Source organism: Macadamia integrifolia, chromosome 1 (genome assembly GCF_013358625.1).
Source record: "Macadamia integrifolia cultivar HAES 741 chromosome 1, SCU_Mint_v3, whole genome shotgun sequence".
Lineage (NCBI taxonomy): Eukaryota > Viridiplantae > Streptophyta > Magnoliopsida > Proteales > Proteaceae > Macadamia > Macadamia integrifolia.
Window position 1 is genome coordinate 1,411,576 of NC_056557.1, and position 12,655 is coordinate 1,424,230.

Genomic DNA, 12,655 nt, shown 5'->3' on the forward strand with positions numbered 1-12,655 from the left:
ATAAGTATAGCATGTCATCAATATTTATAAAAAGGTAATTCTCAATCTAAATCGTACCTGCTACCACTTTTGTGCTAGTTTTAGCTTCCTCAGCTGACAAAGCATACATCATTCCTTATGGTTGACTCACTTTAGTCAAAGCAGGTCTATATCCAGAAGGCTGATTGGCTAGTAAGGCTGGTCGGGCTTGATAATCTTTAGTAAAATTCCCATATGAATGGCAATTAAAACACCGGTTCTATAAAGCTTGAACCGGAGCAGGAGCTCTCTGAGCCTGGCCTATAGGAAGTGGAGGGTGAGGTGGCCTAGTAGTTGTGGGTGCCATACTGATATTCAGACAAAAAGATGTTGTACCTGGCCCACTAGCGGGTCAAGGAGGATAACCCGATGGCCTGTAGGGCTATCTATATGAAGGACCAAACCCGTATGATCCACGAAAATTCTTACTCGGGCCACCCAAATCCTTATAAGGGTTCACTTTCTTCCACACTCCAAGTGTAAGGGATGATTCACCTTTCATCTTATCTTCCATGGTTTTGGCCTTCTGTGCAATCAAGGCATAGTCGGTGAGATCTAATGCCTCAAATATCATGCCAATAGATACCTTCAATCCTTTTAGAAATTTCTTGCCCTTTTCTTCAGTTGATTTCATGTGAGGGCGGTGCAAAGTAGAATAGGGCCTCAAACTGTTGTTGATACTCAAAGATAGACTAGCTTCCTTGAGTCAAGGCCGAGAACTTCGCCCCTTTGCGGTCTCTAAAACTACGATGGTAGTAGTTTGCTAAGAACAACTCCTTGAATTATTCCCATGTGGGTTCCGGGTGTTTAGCAAACAATATGGCTTTTGAGGCTTGTCGCCCGGAGTTAGCCTCATTCTTAAACTATAACCCCGTACAAATAATCCTTTGAGCATCAATGCGCTCAATCACTTCAAATATCTTCTCAATCTCTTGGATCCATCGATCTGGCTCTAAAAGGTCACTACCCACCTTAGCGAATGTAGGTGGTAGGTTCCTTTTGAATGACTCCACCACTTTTGTGGTATGGCCCACCGGCTGAAAATATGGTGCATACGCCAAATGGTACGAGTAAGGAGGTGGCATCATATATAGAGGTGTACCCTGAGTTACTATGGGTGGTGTACCTCCAACTTGGTTTTGAGGGTTGATGCCAGGTGGTGTACCTCTAACCTGTGCCCCAACACCAGGCCCTCCAGTTGGACCTTGTGGAATATCTACCCGAGGAGGATGACTTGGTAGTGCAGCATACCACTGTTGTTGCGTAGCAATCATAAATGCCTGCTATTGCTGGAGAATCTACTGATGGAGATTCTAATTCGATTGTTGAATCAAGTTTTCAACACCACCAAAGGTAAGTACCGGTGGAGGATCAGGAAGTGTACCTATGGGTGGATCTTCATGAACCACATTCTGATCAATTATCTCTTGAAGTTGTGGGTTAGATGCTTACCCCGTAGGTTGAGGCTTCCTATTGATTGGTGGCCTACCAACAGGACGAGTACCTCAAGGTGCACCCCGTGTAACACCCTTGGATCTATTATGTACCATCGCTAGTATACCTGATTTACATAAAAATTCCGTATATGTTAGTATTACCACTCATTACACAATTGTTCGAAGATTAGCTCACAACTTCATGCATTTCCATCCTAAAACAATCAAAGACACATGCACATAACAATTTAACCCCAAATTTGTATTTCATTATACGTATCGGCCTAAATCTCCCATATAAACTTATAGTTTTTCAAAAATGACCATTAAACCCACCAATGTAGGCCATGTAGGACCCACTGGTGGTGTCGGGCCCTTACTGCCAAAACCAACAGGCTAAAGACAGAAGGGCTTGGCTGGCTGAACCCCATCGGTTTCAGCCCACCGGAGTTACCCGAGGCCACGATTTAAGGGGTTTTAAACCCTGTTTGTTCTGCCCACTTTCTCTTCTTTCCTTCTCACTCGAACTCAGGCAACTTTAGACCATTTTTGGGCAATCCTTCATGACTCAACTCATTGAATTGACGCAATGATCCGCTCAAGTTTTCCTTCTCTATCACTCCATCTTCAAGGTAAGGTTCTAACCCTTTACTTCTCAAAATTTCTGGGGTTTCCCTCTTTTACATGGAAAAATCGCCAATGAGGTTGGGGCTTTGGTTTTTCCTTTGATTCTCTCCATGAAAAATAATTCATATGCTATTGTAGAGCTTAGCTTTAAGTTTCCAAGTAGTTTAATCCCTGAAATGAAACATTGGAGAGATTTTCTCCCTGTTTTGTGCCCTAAACAACGATTTTGGGGATTATGTTGTGCATTTCTATTATCTGTGTTAATTTAGCATCCACATTATGAGTTTCCCCTTGTTTTCATTGCAATGTAGGCTTCTCTTGTGTTCAATAACCGTTTCTTTGCAATTTACCCCAAATTTTGGATGGTATGATAGCCCTAAATCCTTGTATAATTTGCCCAAACAAAGAGGGCAATAACGTTAGGAAAAATTATACCTAGCCATATCTTGAATTCTTTGTTTACATTTAAATCATGAATATTCAAGCATATTGGAATCATCATTAGTTGTTCCCTTTGAATGTAGACCTTCCATTTGGCTAGATTCCCAAAATTTGAATTCTATACTTTGTTAGTTTACTTGTTTGGAATCCTTCAATTTCTTATTCCAAACCCAAATAGGGATATGCTATCTCTTGTTTAATCTAGTATGGTATCTCGTGTTCCCTTTAAAAGGATTTATTCATTGTATACATTCTTAGACTGTTCACGCATTAAGACAACATCTCATTTGGGTCATTGTATACCTCAATCCACACAAGCATTATCTCATTTATCACTTTCCATCTCCTGTGTTTTCTTGGTGTTTTCCATCACCATAATCCTTCATATCCATGTATTTTCACTTAGCTGGTTTAGGTATCCGGGTTCAATGATTTCTAAGATATCAGCTTAGATCACATTTTCTAAAATTTATGCCATATGTTGTTATAGCTCCTTTTATTCATCTCTTTGATTTCATTTCTACTATCCGTCTCAACTTGATACTCCTTATACTTTGACTTCTTATTTTACTTTGTGTACTTATGTGATACCCTACTTTTTAAATCCGATCTAATTACACGGTTGACCCGGTTTAACCATGCAGGACTCAAACCAGAGAGGGTTAGGGCGGGTTCCTTATGGACCATGATGGCGAGGGTAACTTTGAATACCGGTTGGCCGGACAAGTCTGAGTCAGTACCAGAGGAGACGAGTGTACCCAAGCCGTATACATGCACATATCATAAGGTCATGTACGGATAAAGCAGGTATGTAGCCGTATCCTAAAGCGTATACGTATAATAAACCTTATGCCGAAAGTGAGATTCGTGCCGAGAGTCGAATTCCATCAAAATCCCACTTGTTGGCCAATTTTCGGCCCTCAGGTGGGCGGTCACAAGTGGGCGCATCCGCCCACCTGAGTGACCCACCCATGTGATTACTTAGTTGTTTTAGAAAGTATAAATAACATTTATGAGTTTTCCATTTTCTCATTTATGACATTTGGGTGTTTGGTGAAAAGAGTAAAGAGGAGAGAGAAAAGGAGGAGAAAAGAGAATGGAGAAGAAAGGGGAGGAAGAGGAAGAAGGGATGGATTTAAGCGGCACCAAGGCTTGATCTTCCCATTCCGACGCCGGAAGAGTGATCCCCAACACGAGATCTGCGTTTAGAGGTGAGTGAAGGCTATATTCCCTAAACTTTCACCATACCCAAGTAAAACCCCCTTGATTTGGGTAGTGGTTCTTGAGGTCTTGTAGATCCCCCTTGAGATGATGAATCTAAGGTTTAATAGATGGTTTATGTGTTGATTTCGAAGGATTGGAAGAAGTGTTTCCATGGTTGGAGGAGCATTGGTGATTTGAAGTGATTTTAGGGTTTTTGAACGAGTTCTTGAGTAAAGAAGGTAAGATGGCTTCCATTCCTTAAATCTAACCTAGATCTAGGTTAGAACCATCTTATGAGACCTTGAATGTGTGGAGAATGGGTTTGGAAAAACCCCATTTGATTCCCCAAAGGTTGGGGAAGGTTTTAGGGAAAATGGCATTTTTTCGCCAAGACTGATGGGCCAAATGGCCCGCCAGAGGGCACCCACCTAAGAGGATAGGGCCTGGGGGCCAACCGACGGCCCTATCGACAGGCTGATCGACGGGCCAACCTGCCCACCGGTCCTAGCAGGCCCTCGGCCTGCACCGGTGGGCCCCTACCGATAGGTCGACCGACGGGCCAACCTGCCCACCGGTCATGATCGGTGGGTCAAGACCGGTGGGTCATGGCAGGTGGGCTGTCCGACACACCTGAGAGGCTCCCAACTGATTTTTTCATCCAAATGGACCCAAAATGGACAGGTGACCTTCTTTTAGGATTCTAAACATGATTTTGTCATCAAATCATGAGTCTTTGTACACTACAGGTAAGTGGGGAGAGGACATTTGGCCTTATTTTAAGGCTTGTTTGGCATTCATTAAATTGTATCTAGACTAGCCATGTCATCATGCAAGTTATATGTAGCTTAGCCATCCTCATATTATTATAACATGTGTGTTGTGTTTATTTTCTCAATGTCAAATGATGATGTGATTATGTGATGAACGATGACATCATTGTGCATAATGCATTAATAGACTAGATGCCGTAGTTAGCTTGAAAACGAGTGCATAGGTGGCCTGTGGAATGGGACGCGGTGGCACTATGTAATCGTACTATGTCATGTAGGAGCATACGGTTTAGGATTATCATCTTCCCATGCTACGACCCTTCCCAACAGGGGTTGAGGTGTTGGGTTACCATTTGGGGGGAAGCAGTGGTCGCGGTTGTCGGGTCACTGTGGCGGTTAGACATACGCCCGGCTGGTCATTAGGACAGTCCACAACCTCGGTGGTATATTCAAGAGGGCCAATCGTACTGCTTTTAAATTGCTGGAGTCAATACCTTTATTTTCTACCATTTATTTTTATGTTGAGAGCCAGTGGTCGGCACGCTTTACTTTTTTGAGTACTCACGGTGGGCCTTCTCTGACAGCCCTATGGGCGTATCGCGGGATGGAGTTCGCGGCTCGTACCCGGAGTATACGCGCATTGTGGTTGTAGTAACACTAACCCAAGACTTAGTAATGTTGTTTAGGCGGATGTGATAAAAAATGAATTACATAGCATGGTTGTGATTGTTGTGTGGACTGTTGTGTGGTCCTCCTTTTCACTTACTGAGCTAGTGAGCTCATCCCACGTGTGCACCTCTTTTAGATGATTTTACAGCTCACCAGCTTGAGGATCAAGGGTCGGGCCCCACAGTAGAATTCCCCAAGGAGGATTGGTGGGTCCCCGAGGACTATGAGCACGGCACGGATTGCACGTGCGAGGGTTGTGCTGTGGGACCACAGCAGCGACTCCATACAAGGTTACTTTTTTATTCTTTTGATGAACCCTTTTGTGTACTTGATATGTAAATTGTATTCTTTTTGTATAAATATCATGCCTGCGGGCCCACATGTACTTAACTATGTACTACAATTTGGGTATCAAGTATAATGGGGACATTTATAGGTAATTTAAGTCTTCCACTGAACTGTTGAACATTTTCTTAGTTGTGTATATGCTGTGGTTGGATACTGTATCAGCTGATCCTAGCAGGGTTGGGTTAACCGGAGTTAACCCTGTCACCGGTCCGGTTCTGTGTGAACGGGGTGTGACAACTTATCTCTCTTCTTTGAAATTTCAGGATGCCACCAAGAAAAGGCAAGGAATCCGTAGAGCCATCAAGGAAGAGAAAAACTTCCAAGGCTAGGAAGAGAGAGGTGGGGTCTAGTTCTTCAGCCCCATCACCATCTAGGGAATGGGAGGACTCATCCGATTATGATGAGATGGTCTTCTACAGTGTGAGAGCTACGTCAATATGGAGTACCTTCTGTTCACTACCGGTGATATTGAAGAAACAGGTGAATGCGGGGCACTTTTCTTACATTCACCTCTTAGAGAGATTTTTTGCCCTTGGTTGGGAGTCCATCCTCAACATTGACCGGCCATGCTACAAGGATTTGGTGAGGAGGTTCTACTGCAACCTGGAGGCCACGGAGGAGGGGGAAGTTCACTATAGTCAGTATGGTGAAGGGTGTAGAGATCATCCTTACCATAGATAGACTAGCAGAAATTATGGGTATCTCCTCAGAGGGCATGCACTACAGTCCAACTAGGACCGAAGGCATAGGCCCATTGATGAGCCGGGACATGCAGGAGCACATCTACAAGGTGATTAGTGGTTCACTAGTGAGACCTGCATCCAAGTTGGACTTTTCTCTTGAGGGTAGGGTATTTTCTAGGTTAGTGCAGTTCAACCTAGCTCCTAGGAGTGGTCATTGGAATCAAGTAGGTTTCATGCCCACCTACCTAGCTGCTTGCCTGCTATCTGCCCTTGAGGGTAATGTACCTAGACTATGCCTCCCCTACTTCATGGTGAGGTCTATGCATCATCATGCCTTACATCCTAAGGATGCCAGCCTACCCTATGGCAAAGCCCTTACTCGAGTCTTCGAGCATTTTGCAGTAGACCTTTCTGAGGAGGAGGGATCGACCTTGAGGGACAAGTTCTTTGCTAGGAATTTAAGGCAGATGAACTTGTGTACCTTGATGGTGGAGCCTCAGGTAGCTAAGGAGCAGGAGGAGGAGGATGTGGAGCAGGAGGAGGGGGTGCCCATGGATGAGGATGAGCGTACCAGAGATGATGAGAATCACTTCCCACACCAGGAGGAGATCAGAGAGGAGGAGGTTTTGGAGGAGGTGCCTTTGGATACCAGGGTGGCAGATCCTGCATTCCATGGAGTTGGTGGTTCCAGATCAGCCAGAGCTAGTGTCCTGGACATGCCTAGTGCTTCTGGCACACAGACTTCAGCTCCGCCACCTATTGGAGAGGCACTTATCCTACAGGATATCCTATCAGAGTTGAGGTCCCTGAGAGAGAGTCAAGCTGAGCTTAGAGGTCAGCTTAGAGAGAGTGTGGCCAGGGAGCAAGAGCTTCTTAGGAGGGTGGAGGAGAACACCAGTAGAGAGCTCCAAATGTGGAGGCAGTTTGGAGAGATGGAGTCTAAGTTTCAGGGACTTACCTGGGATATGTACTACTCTTCTAAGGTGATCTCCATGGATGTCCGTCGTGTACAGGGGAGAGTGGTGTGCCTCCATGATCAGTTTACTCATTGGGACAAGTGTCTCAGCATCGACTCTTGGGTCCACTTAGGAGAGCCTTTCGATGTCTCTAGCGACGACTCTAACTCTGACCTGCACTCTAGATTGATGGTCCGTTATCTCCTAACCTTTTACTTATCATTCTACTTGCCTTTTCTTTTTTCAGCTTTATCTAACAGTCTTGACTATTTTGGGTTTCATAGTTGACTTTCTTGCTTTATTTACGTGATCAAACTAGTATATCTTTAAGAAATGATAGCATCTATCATTCATTTTATAATTTATTTTATTAGTGTAATTAAAGTTTGAATTGTGATCTTGATAGTAATTGTAAATTTCTGAATGGTTTGCTTATATTAAACTGCATGGTTTGATGGTCGTCGAAACGGCCTCCATATATTATTATTTTATTATTCTTGTTATCTGTCAGGTTTTATGTTTGAAAATTTTTATTTTTCTCATTTTACGCCATTATATTGCCGAAATTTTGTTAAAATTTCCACTAGCAAGTAAATTCAATTATGACACTTTCAAAACTAGTTAACCAGGATTCATAGTATCAATGCATACATGCCATGAATGCAAGGGTTACAAATTTTTACATTTAATTTAAGGCTTTTTAACTTTTTATAAGGTTTTTATCTTCACCCACCCCAGACCTATTATAGTTTCTATGGGGTCTAAGTAGTATATCGTAGGCAGGCAGACTATCGCGCTCTGATACCACCATTGTCACACCCCGCTAGGTCAAAAATCAAGCCGATAATTGAGTTAACATTGATTAACTCACAAACCTGTCAGGATCAGCAATGCAGTAACTGCCATACAACATACATCTACTAAACTAAGATAGGACTTGTATTTTTAGCGTAAGACCTATTCATAATAATACCTGTAATTGTTTCCCAAATACTTGATATCCAAATTGAATTATAAAAGTTATATACATTTAGGCCCGAAGGCATGATATATATACAAAAATACAATAATTTAAGCATCAAGTAACAAAAGGGAATACATCAAAAGAATAAAAAAGAATCACTCAGGAGTCACAACTGTCATACAGCATAATCGTCACACGTGCAATCGGCACCATGCTCTAACTCGTCAGGGACCCACCATTCCTCAGATGAAAACTCCATAATGAGGCCCAGCTCCTGATAGCCAGGTGGATAACCTGTAAAATCATCTAAAAAATGGTTGTGCACATGGGATGAGCTCACTATCCCAGTAAGTGGAAAGGAAAACCACACACAAACAATCACAACACAAATGCCCCTATATGTAATTCATTTTAACCCTATTAGCCTAACAACATTACTAGGTCATAGGTTTTGTGCTACTCACAACCACAGTGCGCGTATGCCCCGGGTATGAGCTATGAACCCCATCTCGTGATACACCCATAAGTTATCGGAGTAGGCCCACCATTGGTACCAGAATTTAAAACGTAAATTGATTCCCGACAAATTTAAATGACAGAAAGTAAATGGGTGACTCCATCCAAAATAAAAGTAGTATGATCAACCTTCTGAATATATCACCGGTGTTACCGACTGTCCTAGCAATCAGTCATGAGTACTTCTAACCACTGCAGGAGTTCGACAACCACAACTCGATGCTTCCCCCCAATGATCCCCCAACACGTAAACCCCCATTAGGAAGGGTCATAGTATAAGGGTAAATTACATCTAAGCCACATGCCTCTACATAAGCATAGTACGATTACACAATGGTGCCACGTCCCATACCACGTACCACCATGCGCTCATTTTCAAGCTATCTATAGCATCTGGAATCTAGCATGCATATCATGTTTAAATGAAATTCTTCTATCACATACATCAAGTCATAATGAATATTCCATCACAACACAAAGCATATATTATGTAAATGCACAATCAAATGCATGATATGGCATATGTGATGTCTAGTCTACACACAAGTGACATGATGAAATGGCTAGACTAACATATGTTACATGATGCATAACATTCTGAAATTAAATCAGAGTTCACTCCCCACTTACTTGTATATGTATACGGTGCTTGTACCCAGTACGAAAAAGATTCGATGTGTGGGTATGCGTAAATTGAGTGTAACCTATCATAAACATAATGGTTTATCATTTCACTATTTTGAGGTTAAAATCATCATGTTTGAACACTAAAATTGGGTTTAGAATCACAAATGAGGGTTACCATTAAATTTGGAATAATTCTAGGAATTCTAGAAAGAGAGGTGGGCTAAAGCCAAAGACCAGTGGGCTATGTAGCCCATCGATTTAAACCCACCGGTTACTTCAGAACTTGAATACTGAGTTCTGGAAACTCAGGTGGGCTAAAACTAGAAGACCGATGGGCTATATAGCTCACCAGTTTCAGCCCGTCAGTTACTCTAGAGTCTAAAAACTGAGTTCTAGGAACTCAGGTGGGCTAAAACCAGAAGACAGGTGGGGTAAAAATACCCCCCAGTCTTTAACGAAATTTTTCTAACATCATTCCTGAATTTTCTCTGATTTAGGGAACTTGTTTAGGGACAATCCGGTAAATCAAATCACTTGTCTAGGGTCCAATCACGTACCCGCAACCTAGATCTAAGATCAAATCAAAAGAAAAGGAAGATTCTTACATCTTCTTCAAAAACACCAAAGAAACCCCAAATTTCACTTCTTTTGCTCATGAACCCAAATACTCTAGATCTTCACCAACACTCCTTCCAAATCCTTCAAAATCATTATCCACACCTCCCATTAGACTTTAGATTTGATTATACAAGTAGGATCAGCAAGATCCAAGTGAGTTCTTTCCCAAAAATCAAAAAGAGGGTTTAAGGATGGGGTTTTCCTAAGAATCCTTGAAATGTGTGCAATACCTACCTCAAATCGAAGACCTTGGTGAACTGATCATAAATCCGGGCTCAGAATACTAAGACCCAGCCCCGATGAAGCTCTACGGTCAACTTTCCCTTCTTCTTTCTTCTTCGTCCTCTTTTCCTTTCTTCTTCTTTCTCTCTCTTCTTTACTCTCCCACCGACCAACTAACATTAATGAGGGAAAAGACAATTAATGTCCCCCCCACTTTTATACCTGGGCCCCCAAAATATCTTCTAAATCTCAGGTGGGCTAAATCTCAGGTGGGCTATCTCAGATGGGTTATCTCAGGTGGTCTAAATCTCAGGTGGGTATATCTCAAGTGGGCTAAATCTCAGGTGGGTATTTCTCAGGTGGGCTAAATCGCAGGTGGGCTATCTCAGGTGGAATAAATCTCAAGTGGGCTTCAACGAGAATAAACTCCCATATAATATTAGATTACGTTGGCACCCACAAATACTAGTACGTTCCTTTACTTTTTGAACATGGCTTCATGGTGCGTGCAAGTGTAAGGCTTGGGTGCACATATTACACTTGGTACCCTCTCAGTCGTGTCAGGCCAACCCGAGTTCAAGGTCACCCTTGCTACCATATCCCATATGGTACCTATATCGGTTCTCTCCGGTTCAGCCCCTATATGATCAAACCAAGTCAATGCGATTAATTAGACCGGGTTTAGAAAGTAAGGTATCACATTGGTCTTCTAAGAGAAAATAAAAACTCAGATTTCTTCGTCGGACCTCAGGTCTTCAAGATGTACTCAAGCACTGGAAAGTTTCTTTATCTAATTTCAGGTGGAAAATCTAATCTTAATGATTAAAATGGAATGTGCTTCAATGGAAATGGTAAACCTCACAATTTTCACTTCCTTCGCATAGGTTGGTCTTTTCAGAGAAGATGACAACTTTGATTTCTTCATCGGACCTCAGTTCTTCACTATGTACTCAAGCATTGAAAAGTTTCTTCATTTACACTCTTACTCCCTTCGAGCACTATACGCATTCTCACATCCAATTCCATTGACACTTTTCCTACCAATCACACTTGAGTTGTTGGGTGGAACTAATCGGATCAAACCTGCTAAGGGGAGGAGGATTGGATAACACTACAAGTATCAAACAATTCCTTTCATTCAATGCCCACCGACTGTCATGGTGACAATTGGTACTGAGTTTCTACCTCCTTTACATTCAATTGTTAAGATTCGACTGACATAGTATCGAGGGCTCATACTGCTTTTTGTGTTTCCAATCCTTAACAACACATCATGTGACTACCTTTTTTCTAGTAAAGATTACAGATAAAAAATAGTATCTCCAAATATGATAAGAGGCATAACATAATCATGATCACAAAATTTTTTTTAAATCAATTTCACTACCCTTCCCTTCCATTCACTTACAACTAGATGATGCAGTCTAGTTTTAGCATAAATGGATTTGGCCAATTGGAAATATAAATTATTGAAAAATCAATAGCTATCGAGAGTGAACACCGATATTTGAATTGCAAAAAGATTGCCTTCCAATCTATAGGAGGGTAGATGATTGAATTTGATCAAGAAATTAACATTAGTCAATCTATAATATTCGTCAGATATCCAACTGGATGCTTGTCCCAGTTCCCTGACCAGTGGCCCCATGAGAACATAGGCTATAGAACTTTATCTCATTTTAACAACTGACTTGGCAACTCAACAGTTTTCCATAGGCTTGTTAGAACCAGATTGTAAAACAGCTAGTCCTGGTTCTCACTTCAGTATGAGAATTCATTTTTCTGAGTTGAAAGATGTTTCAGATGTGAGAAGGAAAATGACCTGGCACATAAATAGTGAGTGGGTGAACCTAGCACACTTTATGTTAGGGATGAGTAATGCTTTTGTTTGCACTGCATTATCTGATCAAATTCACTACAATGACACTCAGAAGCATGGCAGAATAAGAGATTGATTAAGGAAGGCTCTTAATAACATTCATGTGCTTACTAAAAATTGGCCCCCCAAAGAGGATTATCAAGTTCTTTGAGAAAACCCTAGATGTGAATAATGGTTATCCCTGTAGCACACATTGAATAAGTTCATTGCCCGTGCAAGAGTTGATGCTCTACAATTGCTAATTTAGATATGAGACGACTAGGGTTTGCTAATTTAGTTTCTGTCCATTTCTATTTTTCTATATTGGGATAATTCAATTGCTATATAAACTACTTTACTGAACCACAGAGAACTTGTTTGTCCAAAATCTAACATATCTAAAACTGTTCTAGATTTCCTAAAAGGTTAATAACTTTCAGGAGAAATTAAGGCTTCGTGCTTCAGTGACTGCATGCGAAACATATAATCATGGAGAAGTAATAACTAGATTTGGATGTCGTAATATGACAGGTTTTTCTGACTTCAATCCAACTATAGAGAGCAGCAAATCACTAGATAATATCTTTGCTTCCAAAATTTTGTCCTTGTAGGAAGCAATATAGATATTTTGCTTATAGAAAGATGTGTTCTAATCACATGAAATCACATGCTTATCAAAAATAAAAATAAAGAAAAATT